General features: G+C 38.0%; 1 long non-coding RNA gene across 4 annotated transcripts in view; it reads right to left on the bottom strand.

Annotated features, from left to right (window-relative positions):
• Positions 1-25,609, bottom strand: part of LOC117603138 (uncharacterized) — a 118,781-nt gene that overhangs the window by 88,412 nt on the left and 4,760 nt on the right. For all 4 annotated transcript variants that reach the window (XR_004581149.2, XR_004581147.2, XR_004581146.2 and 1 more), the window contains exon 2: positions 2,528-2,672. This is a non-coding gene — a long non-coding RNA (uncharacterized LOC117603138). The remainder of the gene's footprint in view (positions 1-2,527; positions 2,673-25,609) is intronic.

Raw genomic sequence — 25,609 nt, 5'->3', positions numbered from 1 at the left:
CCACGTGATTTATTATACATTTTCTGGCGCTATGAAAATGTGAAGGTATAGCAGTATATTTTCATAAAACATTTAGATAAGGTAAATATTGATAATGCCTGTGGTAATACTATGAAGCACAGATGTTACACAATCGATTATTCATAAATCGTAACTAAAATATCGACGACCATAAAATTGTCTTTATATCGTTAAAACATCTATAATCCTGATAAATTGACGAAAGTACTGCGGTAACTTTAAGTCCCTCTACATTTGGTCCAATGATAAGCGCTGATTCGAGATTAAATAATTTTGAATATTTTTATCAACCGTTTGTATAAATAAATAATTCTCTGCTTGAATATAAAAAATTGTATAACGTTTATAAATACAACAGAAAATTTTTCATTTTGATTAAATTTATGAAAAATCGAGGATGCAGGGGAAAAATGGTTTTCGCACTGGTATTCAGCACACGAAATACCTATTGTACCTTGCAAAACAAAACACGTGTTGTACAATGTTATCAATTTGTATATTTTATTAAATTAAAGTTGTTATTCGAGGAATAAACGAAACGTGTGAACGATACACACACATCGTTCCCCTGCAATATTCGTATTTTTCTTTTTTTGTATTTTTAAACCGAAGAAAGTGAGTTTTCTTGCAGGTTCATGCAACCAACAGTTTCCACGGCGTATAAATTCCGTGTTGCTTGAATAAACGATGCCATAACCGTGAACATATCACGAACACACGAGAATTCAGCGCAGGTGTCGTGCGGACTTCAGAGGACAGGTAGACTGACACGGATGTAAGAAACGTTTCCAGCTGGCAAACTAACTCGAGATCTCGTGGCTAGAACCTCTCATCACAATTTCTCATCACGTTCTGGTAAGTGAACGTACTAGTTTTGAACACGAACGATAAGAACAATAGAGCTTTATCGAGTCATTTCAACTTCTTCGTGATTCAATTCGACAAGCGTGGAAGCAGTCGTTATTCAAATTAATATTTGGGGAGCTTCTGATAGTCGGTGGATTAATTAATTTTGTCAGTAATTATAATCAGTGGGTAAGTTTTACAATTTGAAAATTTGTAAAAAAATTAGAAAGTTTAATAAGAAAAATTAATAAGTTAAATTAGAAAAATTAGAAAATTTTAAATTTCTATATTTTCTTCACTGATCGCTAATTAAGGACCTATCGAGTTCGTGTGTAGGTATGCATATGTTTTCACGCTTCGATCCCGACAGCGTATATTTAAATTGATAGAAATCGCTTGGGGAAGTTAACGCTTGCACGAAGAACGACACAAAAATTACCGTGTCGCACTTAGCCACTCACTCTTCGTCAACGTCACCATTGACTGCACTGACTGATTGTCGTACCTGCACTACGTCAGATGCGAACGTGTGTGGCAATAATTCATTAACAAAGACCAACGATTAACATACTACACACTCGATATTAGTTTTCTAGGAAGAGACATTTAGAATTCCTCTCATAATTTGAAGACAAAATAATAGACGAAAGCTACTTAAATTCCTCCATATTTTGTTTACCATATTGAATGGTGAATTTTGAAACATAAACAAATCCGAAGAAACGGTTAGAATTGCGTGTAATATCTATTTATAATCGTAAACAAGATGGAATGTTTCTCAAAGACGCGTTTCATAACAAAGCAACGAAAATTTGTAGAACGAACGTAACCCTAATTTCGAAGGAATTTTCGTTGCTCATCCCTACAGGTTTACTCTACAGTTAAAAATAATTTACGAGCTCCACGGTCGATTAACGATTGTTGTTTCAGAGTTGCGGAAGCGTGTTCACAGATCACACCGTGTCGGGCCGAGTCACACGACACGGTAACCGAACGAAATTTCCGTGAATTCATCCATTTTAACTTGTTTTTCTGTACACCCACGCGGGCGAGGGTAAAACGAAACGAGCGTTTAATTATTTTCCGTAGCCGTGTCAATTCGCGCCAGTTAGAGTGACAATCGGCAGTCGAAAAACTGCAACGGCTTTCTTGTTAATCGCACTACATTGGTTGCAACCGGTGGGGAAAAGTGTTTTACATGTCGACAAGTTTGGAAAATTTTCACCGTTTAGCTGTACCGTTTAGTTGAATTTTTCTAACGTTTCTATTTATGGCGTGCAAAATTGACGAGCGTAATAGAATGCAAACACTCGACGTGAAATGGCATTATGAATTTTTAACAGTCATCAACAAGAAAAATATTTGCAAATACGTTCTTTATCGTCCATCTACATGCAGGGACGTTATCGTGAACACGCAATTGAAAGATAAAATAGTACTATTAGTCGTGTATATCGTACGTTGCACGCTCTATATATTTGATTACGTATCACCGAAAGAAGCTAAGCATTAAAACAAAAGAATAAATAAATAAATGTTCAAGAAACTAAGTAGAATATCCACACGGTGAAAATTCATTTTAATTTAATATAAATTAATTGAAAATAATATTGAAATGATAATAAAATGATATGTACAACTGCAGGCATGGTAGACTCACCCAGGGAAGATGGCGATGTTATGGTTTCTCCCTCCATAGGCTTCACAGATCTCCTACCACTCTCCGCGACGGTCGCGTGGAAACTGACGATGTAGAGGTGAAGGCCCCATGCATATAGATCCCCCCACTACCCGCACTCAAGCATCTATGCGGGAAAATTTGAATTCATATTAATACTATTATTTATAATTTCTTAATTACGTAATAAATTTTATGAAATTTGGTATTTAGAAATTATATTACTACGTTTCTAAAACACTTTTAATATAACCATTTTCCTCAGAAAAGCCTACTTTGCTCGATACTGTGCATACATGAATAGAAGGCTGAACAATTAATTTTAAATACTCGACGATAAATCAAGAAAAAAACCTAAGTGACGGTATTATTACTGAAAGGACCTTCCACTTGTGTGACACGCACACCCATGAACATACAAGTTCCTATTTATTGCAAATTCACCATGACGGCAGCCCTGACATGCTCCGCTGCGTAAATCCACGAGACGTTTACGAGCCGTGGAAGTGTTCGTGATCGTATTCAACACGCAGAGCTACGTTTGGATGTCTCATTAGCGAGGCACCCTTCGAAAAACAAGCGATTGCCTGTGTCTCTACGAGATATTTCCAGCCGCGTTAACGTCTGGTAAAATGAAAAGAAGCATCGGTAGTTGTACCCTTTGGTTGTTCTTTAATTCAACGAGAAACGGTGTGAAATATTCACACGACTGTACAGTCGTAGGAAAAGTTTCTTCATCTGCTATATTTAACATAAAATTTTTAAATTTTTCAATAAAAACTTAGGAATTTCTCATAATAATTTGAAATTGTTCGCAGAGGAAAGTAAGAAAGAAAGAGAAAATGAAATGAAACGTGGGTAATAAAGTATACACCTTTTCGTATTTTCCTTTCCACTCGAGTCGAGTGGCAGACCGAAGAAGCGGCGTGAAAGCGGTTATCGAATATTTAAATTCAATCATCGAGTAACGCGGCGTAGCGAGCAAATTCCTTGAATCGTTTGCAGAATCGAACGGTTGCAGTGGTCCTATTAGCCGGCGAGGAGGGGTGGTATTCGTTCAAAATCCACTCAAGGAAAATGCAGAATTACATTTTCCTCGGTCGGATTGAGAAACGATCTTGAACGGTACCAGGTAGGAATCTAGTTTGTAGAGTATACGTATACGTAGCAGTTGGCAAGCAACGAAACATCCACGTGGCCATTACTCGGTGGCAATCGTAACTCACGCGCGGCGTCCAGAAAGCCAGCTGTTATACGTATACAACGCTGCGTCCCGACTGCATCAGCGCTTGAAATTGGAAACCATATCGCGGGATATACAGATTATTATGCCATTAGGGTATAATGGGAGGAGCATTCGAGTCCACCGGGGAAACGAGCAAGTAGATTTCGTAGCCGAGAGTCTCCTCGAGTGTGCGGCAATTAAACCAGTCGCCGCACGGGGACGATGACATGAGGGAGGAAATTATTTTCCCCGGAGTAGAAACGTCGACCGGTATACCGCCGGACGGCCACAAAAAGCCAAAGTAATTAATGGAGCAAAATGGATTGAAGGAGTACCGCTCGAATGATCCGTCGCAAGAAGACGAAACCGCGGAATATTAATGCATCCTGATCATTAGTTAAATGCAGTTTGATGCACCCCGCTGCAAGCGTCAAACTTCTGAACAACGATATCGAGGGTAAAGACCGGAATTCGGCATTGATAGATTCCAGATATATGGAAATGAATTGCAAAATTTTATTTTTAAATAAATTGCAGAATTCAGTTTTTACATTTAGTTAACTTTGATCCCATCATTCTATAGCGTACAATTGTCAAATCGAAATCTATTAGTAATTTCCTATTAGGTATAACAGCGAACAGGAGGCAATCAAAGCGTTAAGCTTTAAATTGATATGCCATAAGTGCCATTTTACGACATATCTGTATCGTCAAATCGCGTCAAACTTTCTCTATTTCGAAATCGTCCATTTGATACGATGCCAACAAAATGGTCGATAACATATTGTTTCAACATGTGCCACGATCTTTTCATCCTTCGCATCCTTTGTTGCGCGACTTAACATTCATTTGCATGATTTTTTATGTCCAGGCTATTCGCACTTCGAATGGACCGGGTACGAAAGTCGACATAAGAGTCTCATGGTGGGCCTTTTACTTCCTTCCTCTCGGTTTTTTTGTTTAAATAAACAGTACGAACGTGGTCTACCTTTCGTCCACCCAGCGGCTTTCTTTATCCCGCCGTCCTTTCAGTCCAACCACAGTGAATAATGGTTGCTTTACCCATGGAGAGGAAGCTTCACGCTGGGTGGACTTGAACTCTTTTTTTTTTTTTTTTTATTCTGAGAACGCCAACTGCAGCCAACTGCGATATTGTTTTTAAGAGCAGCTGAGAGTATTCCAGTCCGGTACGAGGGCCAGCGGGATATGGTTACGGCACGAATCGTTCCTAACCGTGTTCACGCGAAATTTAAATTGGTACGTGTAATAATGGTTAATTAAAATTTAATTAGAAATTTATTAGAGATGATACAGGGCACTGAGTACTAGGAAATTTATTCAACCCGTTCTTCACCGACTTACTCTGATAATAATCTACAAATTGTTTCAGTATAATTAGGAATTTTGGTGTAATTTTCTAAAAATCATTAATATAATGATGTGTTTTACGCTGTTGCTGTAATAAATGAGCTTAAACGGTTGATGTGAGAAAATATTTAAAACATATATATTATGATAACCGGATTAAATCATTATACGTGTAATAGTACATTGAAATGATAAATTTATGATGAGATGTTACATTAAGATACATTGTTCATTTAAAACTGGTTACAAAGTTTTGTAACTCGTTCAACCGGTTCTACATCAATATTAATGAAGGCACTTGTACCTTATCCATATGATTTAGCTATTTAAGAATTCATGGATTAATTAAGAATGATTAAGTATACTCTTATACTTTCCTCTCTATAATTTAGAGATTGAAGAAATATTTACGTTGGTATTTGCGTTTCTTAAGACGACACGAAGTTATCAGAATATTTTAACATTATAATTGAATACAGTTTCTTTGTAATTTATCAAGTGCTGCCTGTATTAACAGACATTTAATTTGTACATACTTATAGTGGTAATTAATTATACGAGTATCATGTCTTTAGAAATTAAAATAATTAATAATTCCGTTTATACATTTACAGAAAATAAAATGGTGAAATCTATTAAAACACTTAATTTTAATTTAATTTTGCATTTCATATTATTCTCTTTTCCTAAATTTTACACTGACCCTCTAAAAATTATTCTTTCAACATTTATTGATTTTTCATTCATTCTAATTAAAAATATTACTTAAAAATAATATTGCAATATCATTCGATTTTATTCGCCCAAATAAATAGACCACGTAAGATAGTTTAGATAGCGAATCCATCTCGCATTATAAGACGTGTCAAACTGACCCGACAGGTTAAAGATTTCGCAGGTAGGCAGTTATAGAAGCTGACGAACGGTATAAATACCTGACTGCCAAACTAATCGTTTGCCCGATATATCAGCTGTTTCGTCTGCCGGCAAGACACGTCGAACCACACACGGCCGCGCTTGTTATAATCCTTTTAACCGGGCGTCACGAACAGATGGGTGCCTCTTTTATATTCATCTTTTTCGGTTCTCCTTATCGTTATTACAACGAGCCCTTCGCAACTGCCGTCCGAGAATTGGAGCGGCTGAAATACCTTAGCGACACGATGATTAGACGGTAAGGGAAAAATGAAAACGAACGAGAAACGCCTGATAATTAGAAAACTCATACGCTTGATGATCAAAGAGTCACGCTCTTGGAGTTGTATTTTAAGCAAATGTTGCCGGAAATTGATTAACGTTAACGTGAGCAACACGGAACACTCAAAAGGGTGTGATTAGTGTTGAAGTTTAAACTTTTATTCAGGGTAATGAGCGACCAAGTTAAGAAAGTAAAGTACCGTGTCAAAGGTTTGACAAAAATTATGACGAAGTTTGTTTATCATCCATTTTCCGATTTTGTATCATTTTTAGAAGACGTTCTTTAAAAATTTATCAAGGTATTCTAGGTGATTTTAATATTTAACATTTCACTTGGGGATGAAGAGTTCACTCGTTATAATGCACTTTTGTGAAAGAAATAACTTTTTTCGTTTAAATGTATAATTACTCTCAAAGACCAGATTTCCAATATAAACTCGGATAATTTGATTTTCTCTTAATTCAATAAATGCAATTAATTGAATATTTTATTGCAAAAAATACGACGAATCGATCGAAGCTCATAGCAGGTCGGCAAATAACGTTCGAGATATTTTTACAAAACATCGAATTGTGAAATCTAATCGTAATCAGGAGAGAAAAATCCGTATAACAGGTACGAGCGAACGTTTCACTGAACATTTCGGTCGGTCAGTTTCTCGCGGGAAAAAAAAAAAAATCTGATACGCGTGTGTACGAGGTAGCACGGATCAGAGAATGTTGATCTTCAACGAGCTTGACCCAAATACGCAACCCGCAGGTTGGGCACATATTTCTTTCTATTTATTTTCATGGCTCCTGATGCTCGACCGATATCACGTTTCCCTCTGTCGTTCCCACCCTTCGCTCCCCTTTCTCGCATTTTCCCTTCGTTGCCTTTTATTTTTCCCTCTGTTCCACGCTTTGTTTTTTTTTTTTTTATTTTTATTTTTATTTTTTATTCCATGACCAAATACTGGTATGGAAAATATCCGCGATCATTTCTCCGCTGCTATCATCCGCGCGGTATTTTTTCCTTCTAGTAATCGCCAAGATATCGTATGCGGACTGGTTTTCGCAAGCAGTATGAATTTCGCACCCAGACCGATCCATACGTTGATTGTAATCGATATCGCTGAATACCGGTCACCTGGATACGATCCCCCGCCTACGTACGAGAATCCTAGAATACGCGCATACCTCCGTGATTGATATCCTCTTTGTCATCGATAACGTTATACATTAACGCGAAATTTTCTACGATTCGTTCGCTGAAACGGACCAACGGGGCTTCGAAATTCATTTGCCTTTGCTCAGATAACACGGACACCATTAGTGATATCACCATTAGTTTTAGTCAACTATAGATAGACAATGGATAGTTGTATCAATGGATATTTTATAATAATTATATATAGGTGATTTTACACTGCCATCTATCCTCAAAATTAGATTTAATTTTCAGCTAATTTATGTTTTTATTTTCTGAACGATAAAACATTTATTTAGACATTAGTTCTTCAATGTATGAAAACTTTTTTATGTAAAAGTGAAAAGGAGCACAAAATTAAAGTTATGTTACAGAGACCTCCCACTACTTTCAATACTTTAAACGGAATTGGAATATTGTTTATCAGAATTTTTAAAATTACCACTTTATTTATCCGTACCAGTCACTACCACAACATTATGCGGTACGTTCTTCCGGCTTCTGTTTCCGGAAGATAAGACACTGTCTTTTCTCCGGTGACACAGAAAGGAACATTGTGGCGATCAATAGCTTTGTCGCTGTTATTATTAACACTGAAGAGAAACGCTTCTGGCCTTTCCATAAATTGTTTTCACAACCCCACTGGCACAAAATAGGCCGGATTAACTGCGTCTCTTTGGCAGTTAGGACCACCGTGAAGTGTTTACCGTCTTCCAGACTCAACCTGCTCTACAATTTAAACTACGTCTAGGAGATACGGTATCAGATAGAAGGAGAATTGACAAGGGAATGGAAAACGTACTGTTTGATACGTTTAGAGGATCCTTGTTTTCCCTTATCGCGTAATTGTTATTTCTAGTTCAAATGAATACTCACTGGCAGATTTATACGGTCAATGAAATATTAATTAGAATAAATTTAATTAGAATTTTAGAGCAAGAAATAAACATTTAAAGAAATATTTAAAAAATATCTCCCTCATTTACTCGATAACAAAGTACTTTTTATCTGATACTTATCGTTTCTTAAAATGATCAGTTTGCTTATTGGTTCGAGCGTGTTGAATCGAAATGGTACCGTGTAAAATGAAATTTTTTCCGCGTTCCTTCGACCGTGTTAACCCGAGTACTCTGTAAATTGAGGACTAGCAGTACATCCTGCACAGTGCAGATGCAATATCGTCCAATCTCAAATCTACAGATTCGTTTTTCGATTCTTCGAAACGATTATTTTATTTTTATTCTTATTTTTTTTTTTTTTTGATTTCCTACTTCGTTTACGCCAGGGGTAACTCCGTTTTACCGCCACTGTCGACTTTCAGGCTCGACGTCTGGCAAGATACCGTAGATTACAGTGCCACCGTTTCGCAATTCTCTGGCTGGTGATAATTGCACGATAAGGTTTCATCGAAATCAGAGATTAGAGACTGTCGTTGTGTACGTATGTACACTCGTTACTACACGGTGGCGCTCTCTGATTGTTGCTCCAGGAACGATAAAGTGTTCCGTGTTATACGATCTGATTAAACGCGCAGGTTTCATTAAACCTTCAAAGTTAGAACCCATCTTATATGAACTAACAAAGAACGTTAGTTAACTGATACATGATGATTTTGATAATATTTATCTGCAAAAAAATATTTTACATGCATCTTTCTTATCGGCAAACGTGAGGGGCTGAAAACTGCTCCGTTTTTTAAATTAATTTTTATCAGACTACCAGAAACATCTCAAAACTCCTGATGGCCATTATCCTGAAAGGTAGAAGCTTTGCCATTTCAAACAAACTTCTAACGAAGAAGATGCTCCGTAAGGAACTCTGTAAACAAGGCGTGCAACGTTTTGGACATTTACACTGTCCAAAAGTGAAACACTCAACGAAACGAACAACTTTCAACTCTCATAACTCAACTTCTAATTACTTATACGACGTTAATCCTGACTGTGAGGAACTCGTGACTGTCTTCGCATACTTTGCGAACTAACACACGGCATAGGTTAATTAGTCCGTCTTCGAATTAAAACTATGCTTATTCTCACTAATTAGTACTGGTTCAAGGTATCGGTGCGCAGAATCGAACTGGACACACGAAGGACCACCTGGATCCCTTTACATGCGATACAAAAGAAAGAAACAGAATGCACCCTCTATTTTTTATTATACGATTTTTCTACCCACGGTGACACATAATCCACAAGTTCGAATACTCTCTTTGGAAGTATCAAAACCGTATCAACTTTCTTTCGATTATGAAAAACAATAAAAAACGAAGCAAAAAGATGCATGGTCACGAAAATCAGTGCCTAATTTTAAAACGAAAGAGTTTCATACGAATTTCGTTGAAATTAAAATTAAGGCTCTCTCCATGGTCCGCCGTTCAAAAGTTAAAATATTGCCTTTGTAAAAATCAGCTCCAATAAAATAATTAAACGTCATAATAATTATCGTGTAAGAAGGAAAAAAGAAACTGTCTCTATCTTTAACAAAAATGAAAAATTTCAAGATCTGACTTGCTCTTCGGTGCAAACACTCTACCGTTGGTAGTCTGGTTGTCGAGGAGGAAGGAAGAATCTGTTCCCGAGAAAAGAAAATACACGTGTCAACGAGTGGATCCACCTTGTCTACAATATGTACCGCGAAGCTGTCCAAACGAAACTGCATTCCTACAAGCGGTGAGGCGGCTAAGAGCCGAGGAATGTTAAGGGCTTAATTATGCGGAGAGGTCTCACTAGAGTGGACGTGCTCGAAGAGTTGTTTTCGCCGATCCCAATGCAATTCTCAGCAGCGAGTGCTTAATTACGCTAGCACGGAAATTTATTTTACCCACGGATTCGTTTGCGTGTGTCCGTACAGCACGTGGCCTACCGTCTCTCCCCCTTTTATTTACCTGCTGACTGCACGTGCTTTCAGCCGTGATCCGCTTGAAATATTGGTAAAAATTGATTTGATTTTATTTGAAACGAGCACCGAATATTCTCTCCATTCGATTTCAACTAAACGTTAATTTTTACCTATTTTTCAACGAAATAAGTTGAACTAGACAGATTTCACAATCATCCGATGAAACATTCCATTTCGGATAAACAAGAGATTATATTTGATCGAATTTTTTGAAGAATGTGCACTGTTATCCATTTTTGAAGAGAGAAATTGGAAATTTAATTTCGACAGAGTCAAATCTGACTAGGATTGTCGAAAAAAAAAAAAATATTTTGGCGAGGGATTTCTCCTCTTTCCTTGCTATCTACAAAACTGGTACTATTAGAGCGTCTGTGACACTATAAGGCTGTGAATTCTATAAGGTGTCATTATTTCCCCACTACTTTTCCCTGAAATTCCTTTTATCCCTCAATCCTGTCTAAAAAAAATTTAAACCAAGGCTACTTATCGCATCCATTTTGTTGTTCCAAACCAATTACACAAATAAATTTATTGTTGCACGAGGTATCGCTGATGCGATCAGCAATATGCGAAAACGTTACGGAAAATGAGATAAATTCATTTAAAATCGGTCCTCTATATTGACTGGTCTAATTGATGATCAGAGCTGGCTAGTAACGTTAATGCCAATTTGGTAGAATTCTGGAATAATGATGCAGAATATATTCCTTGAATTAATTGGAATTTTGAGCTTTGATTACGAAAATGATTTTATGCATTTACTTATAACATTTTACATCACGTAGAGTGAATTTTAATTGTGAAGCAAAAATAAAACGTTCGATCGTTATCGTTTATGATAAATTAAAGCAATTAAAAAGTTAAGAAAACTTTTAATGTACCATACATGTGTTTAATATAATTGGAACAATATTCCGACGAGTTGACAACTTTAGTCAAGTGTGTTTCGATTAAAATTATTTATCAAATATTATTTAACGCGAGAATATTAGTCACTAATTGTCGTTTAATGACATGGAATGTATCAAAATTAATTGCTCTCAATAACACGAATATTTCATATCGAATGTTATCAATTTCTCACGTAGTTAAAATAGCAATACAACGAATGCCAGACATTGTGACCTAATGGTCAAATTTCGCCATTAAAGCAATTAAAATTAAAAAGCTTTTATCACTAATACGGTGATATTGATTTTAGTATCAAGAATGTATGGAAGCTTGTTATATGGATGTTCACATGGACGTCTACAGCCATAGTTATTTTCTACATGTTCCATTCATTATTTAAGAATTCATTAACCATATCATCTTATTAAAAAAATGAGGATAATTATCTAATTTCAATTACAAAATGTAAAATATTAAATCTTCGAATATAATATGGGTACAGTACCGAACATAGTAATGATTATCAATGTTAAATATGAACAATTGTAGTCGACGAACTAATTTGTATACTAATTAGAAAATTGATGGAATTTTAATTAATTCTATCGTACTGTCTATGGTGCCAATAGGATAAACGAATCTCGTAGACAGTCCTCCACTTTTTTATTCCACCCCATGCATCCACCTGCCATCGCCTATTAACCTTTCTTATCTGGAATCGAACTTATGCTAATTGTATTCAAAGGTTGACCCTCGTGGTCCCAAGAGATAAGAATGATCGAGGTACCGGTAACCAAAGATAGAATTCGGAATGGTATTTATTTAGAATTCACTTGAAGGGGAATTGAAACGTCGAAAAATCATTTTCCCTTCTCAATGTTGCGATCAGTGATGATATCATTCCCCATAAAAGAATTTTGATAACAATTTACACTCGATTATTGTCCCATGAAGAGGCCTCATAACAAAAAATATTTTTTCAACACCGAATTATGTTAAAAGGATCTGAAAATCTGTTTGTCTTGCCTGTTTATAAGACTCTAGTTCGCGACAAGTTTTCTGCCTCAAAGGTACAAAATAAGCGGAGTGAAGGTAGAAAAAGGTATTGTGTGACTGCGAAAGAGCAGCCTCAGTTTTAAGCCAGGAGAACCTTTGCTTCAAGCACGTACTTCTTCATCTTCCAGTACATTCTCTTCTCGGTCGTGGCAAATGCTTTCCTCATGGTGAATTTACTTCGCCGCGTTTCCACCTACCGCATAAGGCGTAATAAATGGGTGGAACGATAAATTGAGTGGGAGTTATTTCACGTGATAAGGCGAATCTGCCACGTTAACGTGAGTATTGAGTTACCGCGTCGTTATCTTTAAACAGCACCTTCAACCTTTCTTGATACGTCGAGGAATGGTTAATAGCATCTTGTTGCACATCGAAATCGGCGTACAAGAATAATTGTAAAAATGTGCGCGAGGTATTTTCCTTCTAATATTCAATCTAATACATTAACCTTTGAACAGAGTAGCCTGGAGTCAATCGTTACCCAAACTTATAAAACATATAAAAGAATATTGAAAAATTGGGTCCCTCTCCATGGTCCGCTGACCGAGGGCTAACACGTTAAAGTGTTGTACTTGAAATTTGAATAGAGTTTAGAATTCTACGTTTATTTTTAGCAACATGGAATGGAATGAAAGTAAAAACTAAAGCTTGACACGTGAATTAAACGTTTCAGTCACCGCACTATATGTATACATATAATGATGAATTTAATGATTTTTCTCGAGGAATATGGTAACGATACGCTAGAATTATTAAAAATAACGAAGGCACTTTATATACCTGGTTACCTGCCACAATTCTATTGATCTATTATACAAAGTTACACCTACGTTCAAGTTTATTCAACCATTTGTGAATTTTTCAAAGAGAATCAGTTTTATATTAAAATGAAATTTAAAAAAAAGAATTATACATGTTTCTAAAATTCAAAACTGGATCATTTTGCAAATGCTAAATACTTTTTCTCATTTTTAATGTTCGATACGTTTTTGTCCTCAGAGAAAATTTCAAAGATTTCTCGAATCGAGAACATTCATTAAACCCGAGCTCCACACGCAAAACCATTAAACCACATCATTAAACATAAATACTAAACTTAGTCACACGAACAGTTTGCAACAGTTTAAATCTCCAATGGGAAAAGAGCCATTACGTGCCATAATTTCTTCTTCCACACGATGATTTCTCCGAGTCATTCCAAGAACGATCGTATCTGTTCGGAAGAACCTTTAAAAACCGTCACGAATTATACATCACTGTTATACCCAATTAATGTGCGTACGATACCCGATACAATGAAATTGATTCAGGAATACCAATGGATGAAGTCAGCCAATGACGATGAGAAAGTTTCGAGGATTTTAAGCTTCAACCCCGGAGGTCTACGATCGTATCAGGTTTATATTATTCGTTTTCAGGATAGATTTATTAAAGTCGAACGAAAAGTTCGATTTTTATGCATCCGGTTCGAAAGGACCGGGCAATAAACAGGATTTTATCGGTACTTAAGGGCTACTCTTTTGTGCTTCATGATCGATCTTATCGATTTAACGGGCTCTGTTTGTGGCAAACGATTTTTACTTTCTAATGATTTTCAATATCCTCGCGCGATAAACTCGTCAGAACGTTAATTTTTAATTTTTCAAGTAGCCTGTATCGAATAATTTTCAATGATCGCCGGATAAATCTGTGAGATTGATCGTATTTTTCTGACATTATTAGAGCTCGTATATTCTCGTGTACGTAAGTGCGGGCAACGTGTACATGCACTATATGCACCGTCGAGTGATGTATGATAGGAGTAATATATTTGGCTAGGCACCGTACCGACGTGTTAGGCGCAATGTCGATATATTTGCTGGCGACGCATAAATCTTTCTTGAAGAAGGTATTCGCTAGAGAAACTATCAAACGTTCGCTTAAATGGCGCCATGAAAAACTTTCGAGCGGTTATTTGGCTACCGTAAAATATGGCGGAATTGAAACAGCAAAGGTGAATAGAAACAAAGAGAGAAGTAAATAATTTGTTCATAACTCAGAGTTATGAATTTAAAAATATTTAATATTGCTTAATTTTATAATATTAAATAATTAAAAATCACATTTTTTTTTTCTAAATTATTCTAATATGCTGCTTTCTTTACATCGCCATTCATCTCCCATGTACATCTCAATTACATTGTTCTCTGTGCGTTTCCATATTCATGCAATGATTTGTAACACCTCATCAACATAAATATAGAGATATCCAAGTATCATATTGCTGTTACGTACGTGCCACAACTTCTATGATTCTCTGGCGTAACAATGTACCAATATAAAGAGATGATTCTAATAATAGTGAAAATATCTTTGCAGAATATGAAATTATGGGTAACAAATTATTTCTAATGAACAAGAGATGCAATTTTTAGAAAACCGTAGAAACTAAATTATAATTAAAATATAATAGCAGATGATTTAAAAAAAATTCTGTGTTAGATCAATATTAATATTAATATCTTCAAAATTAGATTTTTAAGAATTTTCTTCAAATTAAAGAAGGAAAATCTTTTCTCCTTCATATTATAAAATAAAATGTTCACTATAAGATGATTTTAAAATCCTGGCAAACATTGCGCGGCATTCGTGATCGCTTGACGTTTAAATTCCGTCCTGACATGTAAAGTTACGTTATACAGAATATCGTGCGCGGTTTCTCGAACGCCAATACCTTTCTAGCATCCTCCGGTAGGAATGAGTGATGTACGACTACGGTAATACATTCCGACAATGCAACGTCGTGTCAGTCGTAGCGTTGAGGCATTAGCGAACGATGCATAAGTCATTCTTGAAGTTCGTACGAGATTCAAGAAGTCGGCCGACTAGGATTAAGCAGAAACACTGGGGACATCCGATTACGTAGCCGGCGAGCTTGCTGCGAAATCTAACCCGGGATAGTAAGGCAAAAGTAATTTCGAGATTCTAAATAATGCATAGCACCGATAGTATGTTCAACGTGGATTCGAACGATCGATCGGCGAGGCATGAACTGTTAGGCAGTAATGAGACGTCTCTAGACAGTGAACTTGCTGTGATGTTAGAAACTATGTGCAACTCGATAAAAATTTATTTTAAGGAGGCACAACACTATAAGCCATCGAACAAGTCAACTTTTCTTTATATTTTCCTAGAGACACGTACCTTCGACTTTCATTCAAAGATTAGTATAACATTTCCTATGAAACGGTGTCAAACGTATCAAATATTTGATTCAACTTCGCTTTAGGGCATATAAGAAAAATTGAAATGTACAAGTTTACATATTAGGAATCCATCAATTTCTAATTATCTTATCTACTAAGTTTTATTTATAAAACGAATTACAAGTTGGATTATAAAGCTTGAAATGTGAATAATTATATAATTTTCTAATTTCAGTTGGACCAGAGTTATACCCTGTCTCACCTGTCAGTATCACTCTGTACGATCACAGAAAGCAAGTACATCTCACGTTGATGTATGTAATATAAAATCCCATAACATCGATCAATTTCACGATATCTGATAATCATACGGAGTACGTTCAAAGATAGCTGGGCACAAGATTGGAACGTACCATCCAATCGGCTGAAGCGTCTCGAAACTCAATATTACTTTTAATATAAACGCGTCGAGTTTATTACTGAGGCCACTCGAGGAAGTGTTCTGTTTTGGCAGGTTATTGTACAGCTATGAATGTCAGAGGTTGCAACTGTAATCAACGTCGTTGAATCACAAAAGAAACCGCCTTACAGCTATGGTTTTTATGGGTTCTCCATCATTTATTATACGTTGTAGGAGTATCGCCGTTTTTATCATTTTCTTTACCTATTATTCAACGGTTCTATTAAATCTTTTTCCCCGCAATATCAAAGGTTTCTAGCTTTTTAATTAAAAAGAAGGAAGTTCGTTTTAATTCTTCGATTTCAGAAATGCAGAGCAGTAAATTATTCCTTAACTTCGGTATCGAAGCAAGACACCGGGAATAAGATGGAAAGGAGGAGGGTAAGAAAAAAGTTTGAAAGAAGCAGTGGAAAGTTTTTCGTATTCTAACGGGCCGATGATTGCAGACGGTCGAAGAGTAACGTTGCGACAAGATAGAGTTTTGCGGCGAACCACATCGAACTTCTGGCCCTGTAATTCTCATTCCTCATTACGATGCCAGTCTCGTCTTGTAATACGAGGTCTACCGACTGCGAATCTACCGACCAACCGGCTTTACCAGCAACGGCGAGAGTGCTCGTAATCCTGAAATGAAACTTCTCGCAGTTGCTGGCACCTACGCCGGGTTATCGTGACGCGATGCCTCGAAGCGGAAGAGATACACGACGAGACGGCAAGACCCTAAGACCTTGAGAGAAATGTCCAACTAAATGACATCTTGAGTACTCGGCTTTTAACCCGTTGCACTGTCGTTTCTCCCATCTACCGGATTCCTTTTACTTTGACCGGTTGATCAGTTAGCTTGCCACCACGTAAATTTCGAATAAACCTGTCCCATTTCGGAGCTTAGGATCTTTAATGTTGTATCTCTCGGATTACAGTTCATTCGTACCTGTTAATCCTGTCTGTCTTCCATTTGGTCTATTTAGTCCACAATGAAAATTACATTTTCACGTGTAAATTTCCTTTTAAATTTTAACAAAGTTAATCGACTTTTCCTACTCCAAAAAAACCTAGTACCTAACGCATGTTACAAAAATGTATATAAAAATGAAAATAATATTTTTCATTAAATCGTAACGATTTTCAAGCAAGTAGAAATTGTTGCCAATGGTACGAAAAGAGAAATTATCACGAACCTTAATGAATGAAAAATAGTTGCCTGATGTCTGAAACGTAAGGAACGTTAAGGAACCAAGAAAGACGTTTACCTTTAGTTACATAATATAGTCCGTTCACTTCCGTCAAGACAAGTTACCGAATACCCAGGTGTTATTCCTCTAATTAGCAAGCACACTTATATGACAGAATATTGCTGAAATTAAATTCTTCGCGTGTACCGTTCCTTTATTCATTCACGGTTCTGCGTTTCAAACGGTATGAAATTTCTCATCGGAGAAATGTCTGTTTATTAAAAATTTCATATTACAACAAAATCCGTCTCTCGACTTTTCATCTAAATCGCGCACAATATCTAGCATTCAAAGAAAGGTGTTCGAAGGGCGAGGCGACGAGTAGGTAATCCCTTGGAAATTAACCTTAAATCATTCCTACCCCTTAATCCCGAACGAATAGAGTGTCTCGTGAGAGGGTCAATCGGACCCAATCGGAAGATCGTAATATCTTTTCCTGATATCCGTGGAGGAAGCTAGCAGTCAGCGGGGATCGGCGTCCCTCTTTTTCTTCAAGTACCTGGCCAAAGGTCAGCCAGGCTCGACTTTTCTTTCTTTTGAAACGGCCAAATCGTCCAACTACCACCCTTTTTCTTTTTTCCTTCAATTCCTCCGTGATAATGGATGTTTACTCATCACGGCGGAACCGTACGCGCCTCTAGGAAACGAATGTCATCCTTTCTTAGAACGATCAAGAAGAAATGGTTTTCTTAGTAAAAAGGGTTGCGAGTTTCGGTAAGAGCGGCTCGTGTAATTACCAGCCAACGAACTGTAACTGATTGCGATAAAACAATTAAGGAACGTGACTCAGGAGCTGAAATCACCGAGAGACGACTTACACGTTGGCTGTTAGCAGACACCCGGTCGATCTTGTACATTAGCGATCTTGTCCTATTAAAGCTTAGACGCGGCCCTGGTGTGCAGGCTGAGGAGTAAACGATCCCTCTTAGCGTTCAAATAATTCAGAGGAAATTGGAAATGTGAACGTAATTAAACGGAAGACACAATGCTACAGAAATTAATGTAATCTCGGTTTTTTACCCTCTATTATTCCACTCGGTCGTTTCGTATTTCATGAAAACATCTAGAAAATCAAGAAGTCGAGTAAGGGATGAATTGAAATTCCTGGGGCACCCTTGGTTTTATAAACTTACAATTAGTTAAAAATTGAAATTAACCCCCTGAACAAAGTTCCACCATTGTGGTTGCCTGAACTTCCCGACATCAATATTCACTTTGCCAAAACGAGCAATGAGTAAGATGTTTTATAGAGGTCGATAAATCAGTTCGAGTGATCAATAATGGCGCTGTCCAGCCGTTAAATAATAATATTTATGATCAACCGTGGTCCGGTAATAAAGATTGAACAATCGGTAAATCGGTAGTTCGAGGAAGCTTTTATGAAATTTTTTGAAAGGGTAAAATGCAAGGGTCGTACGCGCCGGTGGCTATTAATGCCGGTAGGTGTATAATCTATAAATCCCGCATGTTTAATGAATTTTTCGTTAATATCACCGGTTCAATCTACAAATGGCGAACGGACCGTTTTGTCGTGCCGGCGATTCGAATTTATAACTGGCACAGCCGCTTTGACATATCGGCGGGCGCGTTGGTTATTTACACGCGTCGGCGAGTATGCGGCCAAATAGCCTGGCCGTGTGCGGCTCGCCTCGGCCATTCAGCGTTGCATCTATTACATTACAGTCATTGTCATAACTGGTAAAACTGGAGGTCAAACTTTCGCGGTTCCGTGTTGACCGGCGAATTCGTTGACCGTTCAAACAAGCCACGGTAATACCGTGTATCGTAGATATCGATTAAACTAATTTTCTTCGAAATCAATGTACACTCGCGAACAACTGGCCGCTATCGATTCAGCCTTATTTACGCTTTGCATTCCTCTGTGCCCGAGTTGGCCAACTGGATGCAACTCTAGGGCAGTTATTAAACCACGCAGGGAGAACGCGACAAAGCGTAACAATTATTATAATTTTGCTATTGCTAAGTATTTTAAAGGAATTGAACACCGCGAAACTACCGGTGTTATATGAGGGTGCTTACCTTGACAATATAACATAGAATTATTGCATAGAACATTTCTGTCTAAACTCTTTTCCTTTTTTAAATTATAGCTGAAAATGGACAGCGTCAAACATGATAATTTTTTATCAGATGCCAAACATTCCAATCGGAGTGTATGTTTAATGAGAAAAGTTTGTTTTGATATAGGAGAATGTCGATTATCCGCTTAAATATTTTCTAGAGGAGATTCGTTCTGATTCCAATCTATTTTAAAGTTTTTTAAAAATTTCAGTATCAAAGCACGTGATTCGTGTTCAACTTTTCTACTTTTTATTCTATAGAGTCAATAATTTTGGCAAATGAGTTCACGTATGATTTCAACGTAATAGGAAGATTCGAAAAGAGATTTACCTCATTCGTGCGAAGTATCAACAAGATCTTGTTGAAATCCCAGTATCGTAATCTCTCTTCGCTCTTATCTGAGAGTTCCCGGTAAATCTATTCAAAACGTATTCATTCCAGCCCACCCCCCTCAATGACGATAATCTTCGGCTGGGATCTAAATCATCCCTTGTAACTCGCGCATTATCGCCATCGAGCCTTTTCTTGTTTAATCCCTGCACGTCGATTAATCCCGAAGCATCGCGTCGCGCTCCTTCTGCGTGTAATATCGTCCCGCTATACATCACAATTCGAAGCTTTTGCAACATCATTACGCCATGCATCAGATAAAAGCGTAATTAAAGGGTTCGCGCATTTATGCCGCCGCCATGTTGGCTCGAGGTGAGGTTAGGTGTACCAAAGTAAAGCCCCATTCACATTAGTACATTTAGAATATTTACATGGCATTAAAATTGGGGCTCTCTTCATGGTCCGCCATGAACTAAAAAATACCAAAAGAAATTCACACGTTTCCATTTTTCATGATTAGCAAATCATTGCAAAAATCATAAATTTCACAAACATCCCCTCAGAATGACTGACCTCTACAACCACAATAAATTCGATAAAAATCGGAATTCTTTAATTGGCAATTGTTCATTGTTAACGTCGGGGACAATTTACTATACCAATGTGAACGTGACTTAAACAACAGAGATCCCACTGGCTGAGAGAGAAAAGTGTATCGCGAGAGCTGGTAGCACGGGGGTGTGGATGAGGTAGGGGCGCGAAAGGGGTTGCGGAGGCACGGAAGCCGGCAAATTGTAAAACGTGACGCAGATTACGCGCAATAGCTGCACCGGCAGTAATAATAAATTATCATCGACCGGGCTCGACGTTAAACACTGTCGGTTTCGAGGCAGCCGAACGGGCTTGCAAATTCGTCGGTGATTCGGACCTGCATACCGTGCCCGCATAAAACGTGCAACGTGCGAACGTTGAAACGTGTCGCGTCCTCCCTCCACCCTTTCCAGATCCCGGACCAGCCTAACCCGACGGGGTTGGCTTCTGTGCGAAACGTTAAAAGAACGGGGATGGATTTAATGCCAGCCTGATTGCTGCACCACCGTATCGCGGCACCAGCATTCTTTATTCCTCGCGATCCCCTGTTCCCAACGAATTTCGCGTACGTCGTCGTCGTCGTCGCAATGTTTATTCGTCCGTTTGAAATCGTCCTGGCATTTGTCACACGGCCGTGATAACAATGGCGGGGCCAGCATACGTATTAAGGGCAGAGTGAATTTGAAAATATTATTAGGACGTTGATAAATGTTACGGCATGGAGAAAAATCTTCGCCAGTCTCCTTGTGTACGCTATTGTGCCGTGTGAAACGGCGGAAATGAAAAAGTTGATACGCGACGGGACAATGAGTTTCTTATTCTTGCGCCATCAAACACGTACATCAGGCTTGGCTGACCCGTGTTCCTTGCCGCGCCGGACAGAGCTTCAGCTAGGAGACGCCAGAAGCCATTAAGAGTAGTAGGAAGAATGATCACTTTCTTTTCTACTTTTTTTTCACCGTTACCTTTCTTTCTAACGTGCCGGTATACACATCCGCGACAACATTCTAGCGAGTCGTCGCTCGATCATACATTCCTGTGTATACAAGATGTAACATAAGCGTAAATGGCTTTTGTACGTCTGGGTTTATGCCCATAAATATGTATGCAAAGTACACCCGCGATCAAATCAGGATTCTCCAGGAAAAATAGTAATGCTCCCACCCCTTTGTATACTTTCTCGGATTCCTGAGTTCCCTTACAGATTTCCTGGGGGTCCCGAGTTCCGGATTTCCGGGTTCTTGGCCCTCGCTGCAGGTCCCCTCGCCCTTAGGCTTATTATAAAAATCCAAAGCAACTTCATTGGAAGAAAAAAATTTAACATTTATTTCACAACTTTTTCTCAAACTCTTAAAGCTTGAAAGATATTCAAGGTGGTCATATTTACTGGTCCACCCTATACATGTGGAATTTGTGAGAAATATGGACTGCGCTACCGGAAATCGAACCCAGAACCCTTGCGTTCGCAGTCTACTTTATCTACTATGGTATCATCGCTACCCTGACATCCCTACCTCCATGATTCTTTTTTTCTTATTGGGTCAAGAGATTTTGATTTCACATATCAAGAAGAAAAATGTTATAAGTCTACGAAAAGTACTGCAGTATTATTGAATTTATGATAACACTGAAAATATTATATTTTTTCGAAGCTTTTGCAAACGTTACCCTATCGAATCAAACAGGTCCGTGAAAGAATTCAGTAAAAACCCGAAATTTCGGCGAATCGTTCATTTAGTATTCTGCTCATAAAAATGTCGATGCACACCTTTCGGTTTTCCACCTGGCCAGTTGCGTGAATTACAATCTGGCGAAGATAAGAAATTTTTTACTCCTTTTAGATGAATACTGTAAACACTTAAAAGCTTTGATCTTCTTTTTTAAACCACCCTGTAGAAATCGTGCGACGCGATATAATTTACAGTTTAATTTTCTTTTCCAAATTATGAGGTGTTATTGCATTGCTGGAGTGGCTGTAATATAATATTTTGATACGTGCACAATGTTCGGTTAAACGCTATTGGCATATTCATCAAATGTTAACATTTTGATGTCCGAGCACGTAGCTCTACGTGATTCCACGATCACCCGCGCCACCATTGAATACGTATCGCGCAAATTTATCTTTTTCTTCCCACGAATAGAATCGTTCAATCACCAGTCGCCCATTTATGATATATTGTTTCTATATTAGAGAATTGCTTTTATTTTGTTTATTTCAATTTTATTCAAAATAAATTTCAATCGTTGAACCAAGTTTATTAAGGAAAGGTTCGATAGCCCTAGGCCCCAGAAATCTTAATCCGATTCTATAAAAACTCATCGACCGCATAAATCATTAATTATTAATTTGAAATGATTCTAAAACTGTCCATCTCTCGTGGAATTACCTTAATACATTTCACAGTTCTTTGCCCCGTTCATTAGCAAAGATTTCTGTCACACGGTTATTAATTAAAATTTCCTCATTTATCGTAATGCATTTGCATTGAAACGTCAACGGTATTTGAACATTTTGAAATCGTACGCAATTCATTAAAACCACTGATTCCCGGTTACAGGATTGAATGTGACACGAAGCGTATCGGTGATGTTTGTGGAACATTGCATTATACCAGACTAATTCTCCCTAGGGCTCTGTGAATCTTTCGGCTCGAAAGAAACATCATTCTCCCTTTCCTTTCCCTTGATCTGTGTTTTCTGAGCGTGGTAACGAGGACAAGTCGTTCCTCGTTAAGGGAGAAGCCTCAAGAGAAGAGGGGCTCGGAAGCAACCGGTGAACTTTGTATCCGTGGAATCTACAACGAAACGTTCCTTCTCCTGCTTCCACTCTTCTTTTCCACTCTTGCTTTTTACACGGCTCTCTTCTCCTCTTTATTATGTTGATCCAACGAGTGTTGTATGCTTTACATATTGCCAACTCCTATTCTTGCTGCAGATGCAGCGTACGTTCGGGCGTACTCCTGATCCGCTCTTTCATTATGGATGCGTGTGTATACGTCGCCGATAAGATGTTGTCGACTTACGTGCTCATTTCAATACGAAAGCCTGAGCGATGTGTGTTGTAAAAGCAACCACCGCATAAAGATCATTCCAGTAATATAAGAGACTTCATCTAAGAGAAACTGTTACGCTGTGCAATCTTCTCGGTTGCAATTTTGTATTTCCGAGATTGAAGCAGAATTAACTAATCACTTACCATTTTTACATGTACCATTACCCTAGAAGTCGTACCCTATCTCCAAAATCACAGCTAATATTAATATTACAGTAGTCTCTCGTTATATCGCCGCGGTGAGAGTAAACATTTTTCAAGCTTCTAAACTCTAATTAACTGATCATTTACAATAGTGTTGTGCGGCCCGACTAATATGTCGGGTTCCTGACTACTCCTCACTATAGGAGTAACTACATAAATTTTCCTATTCTATTCCTAAGTTACCCCAATGTTGCAGTAGCTCAAATAATTTTTCTACCTTTTCATGCAAAGATTTTATCATAAATCAAGCCAGAGGAAGAAGCTTTGATCGTGTCGTTACGTTCGAATTTATCGAAGCATACGCGGGCACGGTTATACGAATTCCCGGCGTAACTTCGCAGGAAAATGCTTCCGCTCGATAAAAATGATACACTTCCAGCCGTCGGAGTTGCATCGATACTTGTTACTGTACACAATGGAGGCACGTTTCGTGCGGCAAGGTGTCCGCTTCATTTTGCCTCGCTAGCATAAACGTCGGCGAGCAGAGAGAGAGAGAGAGGTGTAAAAAGAAGAATGGGTCGCGTCACTTTCGTTTCTCGGACCGCGAGTCATCTGCATAATACGTGGCCTGTCCATGGGTTCCCATGCCGTGGTGCAGGTGCAATGCAGATGCGACTACTTTCGCGCGAAAGGCCGTGATATTCGTAGCACGCCCTGTCGTCCATTATCGTTGCTCGAACACGTTTTTCAAGCGGCGATCGCGCCGGCTCGCGGCTTTCTTATTTCATCGTCAGATCTCTTATACGGCGTGTTTCACGACCGTTCAAAAACGAACAAAACCCTTGGCACCCTTCATCAAATATTTCGCACGATCGTTATCGTCACACGATATTTTGCTAACGACCTCCTCTGAAATGGCCCATCATATTTTTCCTCTATTATTCGTTGAAAGTAGGGCTGCTCGTTTCAGATACTCGCCGTATTGTAAAATGGAAAAGTTGGAACAAAAGTGTTCCACATAGTGGCAGAGTTAGGAACTGAATTAATTTATAAGTTAATTATATAATCATACGTATCGTGAAATAATCATATAAAGATAAAATGGAGCATCGAATGCTAAATTAAAAAACTTTAACCAGAGGAATAAAAGTTGGCAAAATTTCATTAGAAGCTTCTTCGAATCGCAAATAAGAGGAAATATTCTTGGAAGAGTAAAGAAAAGTTCTCTTTTTTAAAAGAAATTCATAAAAAAGGTGTAATAAAAAGAAGGAAAACGAAGAGTTAGGATGACACTGAGTAGAGGCAAGGAAAAGGACAAAATCTTTTGCTTTGTGGACGAAAGCTCTTTTGCTTGCTCTTCAGCACAGTAATCGCAATAACTATTCTCCTTCTGAGCTTCACCAACAGCGCCATTCACAGCGCGTAAACACCGACATAAATTTCCACACGGTTCCCTTTCACCCCCTTTTACGTTACACCCTGACCATCCAGAGCCACCGTTAACTGTTACGGGCCATCTAGTGTTTCTCGCCCTTCGCTTAGCAAGCCATACCCCTCTCATTCAACTGGAACAAACTTACGAACCAACGGGGTTTTCATTTGTTTGATCGATTTTGGCGATAATAATGACAATAACCTGGCTGCCAGCTTCGGTTAAGTGATTAATAATACGCTTATGATCGACCAGACGTGGGAGGGCCTCTTTCGATAGAAACCAATGAGGGTTCTTTTATTTGCCGAAAAGAAAGTATTATTGCGATTCAGTTCGTGTTGATATCAAGAGAAAGTATTACTCGTTACTTTGGAATACCTTTGGAGAAATTTTTGGGCGCAGAAAATGGATCATAAATTAACACGTTCGTTGTTACAATGAAGGTGGAAACTCAAATTAGTTAATTTTCAAATTTAAGCTTTATTAACTTTATACTATTAATATAATAGTATGTACAACCTCCTTCTCTCTCTCCTTACAGGAAACTTGAAAGTTTGACAAATTCCCTCCTACAGCCCCGTCCGCGGCAATATAACGAGAGTCTATTGTAACAGCAATAACACTATTTTCAAATGTCGTCCAACTTTCTTTCTCCCCGCCATTCTGTCAAATTACTATGACACTTTATCAATTTTATCATCATTTCATATTTTATATCGCTTCTAT

Source organism: Osmia lignaria, chromosome 12 (genome assembly GCF_051020975.1).
Source record: "Osmia lignaria lignaria isolate PbOS001 chromosome 12, iyOsmLign1, whole genome shotgun sequence".
NCBI classification, from domain to species: Eukaryota; Metazoa; Arthropoda; class Insecta; order Hymenoptera; family Megachilidae; genus Osmia; species Osmia lignaria.
This window is presented reverse-complemented; position numbering and strand designations above follow the sequence as displayed.